This window comes from Nelumbo nucifera, chromosome 1, assembly GCF_055504915.1.
Source record: "Nelumbo nucifera cultivar China Antique chromosome 1, China Antique-T2T, whole genome shotgun sequence".
Taxonomy (NCBI): Eukaryota; Viridiplantae; Streptophyta; class Magnoliopsida; order Proteales; family Nelumbonaceae; genus Nelumbo; species Nelumbo nucifera.
Genome location: NC_142649.1, coordinates 15746094 through 15748447, shown reverse-complemented (window position 1 = coordinate 15748447; position 2354 = coordinate 15746094).

The window sequence follows — 2354 nt, the reverse complement described above, 5'->3', positions numbered from 1 at the left end:
AACACACACAACACAGTTTTCTCTTCTTTGACATTCGTCCATATCTGAGCATGCCTACTAGTCGCTTGTGGGTTGTTTTATCTTGGCGACCGGTTTGCATTCACCCGACTGTGTTGTAGGGAGCAAATGCAGCTTTAAGGAGAGTGACCAAATAGCACAACTCGGCCCTCCTATTCACTGCAATTCTCAATTTCTCAACAACTACTTTTCAACACTGCTGTAACTCAATTTTGGAAAGCGAAAGTAATAAGTTCCATTCTGTCTTTTGATTATTATTTTTACAACAAAAAATAATATTATTTTACTAATGTTACAAGTGTTTTTTTGTTCTAGAATTGAAAACTTTGTGAAAATTCTTCTTGTCCTTTATTTTGAAAGGTACATCCTATATATACAAGTAGGAGACTCGGTTTCAGTAGGAGTTGATTGTCCAAATACATCTAGGAATACAGCACCCACCGAAGGTTGTGTTTCGGTAGGAAGGTTACGTGCAGATCTGGTTTCCCAATACTCCCCCTCAAATTGGCGCATGTAGATTCCGGATGCCCAATTTGCCAAGGAAATATGCGAATTTCTCTTTTCCCAGAGCCTTCATCAGGATATCAGCCAACTGCTCTATGGTTCGAACATGGCAAGTAACAATGTTCCCACACCGTAGCTCATCGCGAACAAAATGACAGTCGACCTCAATATGCTTTGTCCGCTCGTGGAACACTGGATTTGCGGCTATGTGCAAAGCTGCCTGATTGTCACAATACAATCGCGCGGGTTCATCATGCGCCACCCTAAAGGACAAAAGAAGTTTTTTCATCCACTTCAGCTCACAGCTTGTCGTAGCCATTGAACGATATTCAGCTTCTGTAGAGGAGCGTGACACGGTATGTTGTTTTTTCATTTTCCAAGAAACCGGTGACTGCCCCAGTAGAACAAAATAACCAGTCAACGATCGTCGTGTCAATGGGCAGCTTGCCCAATCAGAGTCGCAATAGGAATATAGACGCAGATCGCTATCAGATCGGTACAATAGACCTTGTCCTGGATATCTTTTCATATAACGCACTACGCGCAGAGCTGCATCCCAATGTTCTTGTCGTGGACTTTGCATGAACTGAGCTAGGATATGAACACAATAACACAACTCAGGCCGTGTAATGGTCAAGTAGATCAACCGTCCCACTAACCATCGATATCGATTTGGATTCTCCATAAGAGCGCCCTTTGCCAGCGCAAGATGATGATTTTGTTCAATGGGCACGGATGTTGGTTTGGCTCCCAAGAGTCCACATTCGAAGATGATGTCTAGGGCATACTTCCGTTGCGACAAAAATATTCCCTCAGGGCCACGAGCTACTTCAATCCCTAGGAAATATTTGAGTGGGCCCAGGTCTTTCATACAAAAGCACCGATGGAGATACTCTTTGAATTTCACAATGGCAGCAGTATCATTTCCCCCAATAATCAGGTCATCAACATATATCAGCACGTGCAAACGAACATTGTGTTTGCAATAGGTGAACAAAGAGTAGTCAGGATACGTTTGAACAAACCCAAACTGTATCAAGGCCGTTGTTAACTTTGAGAACCAACATCTGGGAGCTTGACACAGTCCATAGAGAGATTTCTTCAGTTTGCACACTTTTGTTCAATCCTTAGATTTAAATCTTGACGGCAACTGCATGTATGCTTCCTCATTCAAATCCCCATGTAAGAAAGCATTATGTACATCCATCTGATGCAATTCCCAATTCCCAGAGGCTGCCACGGCTAAGAAGGTTCGGACTGTTGTTAGTTTGGCCACAGGAGCAAAAGTCTCATTGTAATCCATTAATTCAACCTGTCTATTCCCGAGAATAACTAGGCGTGCCTTATACCGTTCAATCGTCCCATCTGAATTGTATTTGATCTTATAGACCCATTTACTCCCTATGGCCTTTTCCCCGGGAGGTAGAGATTCCAATGTCCATGTATCATTATCCTCCAGAGCTTGGATTTCCTTCCTCATAGCTTCTCTCCATTTCTCACTTTTTACTGCCTCAAAAAAACTGGTAGGCTCGGCTCCTACAGTGACTGCAACTAAGAAAGCTTGATGTTTAGCGGAGAAGTTAGTACATGTCACATAATTTGCTATGGGATAGGGAGTCGTACCTGAGGACTTTGATTCAGAGTTGGCTTGAGTGCGAATGGGATCTTTCAGACATCGAGCAGTGTAGGTTACATAGGGCTTTAATAAAACAGACGGTGTGCGATGTTGATGTCCCCTACCAAGTTGCTCTTCTGGTGTTGTTTGTGGTGCTGGATCCACACTAATTCTGTCCTCACTGCCATTAGCTTCCGCTTCCTGCACATCCCCTCCA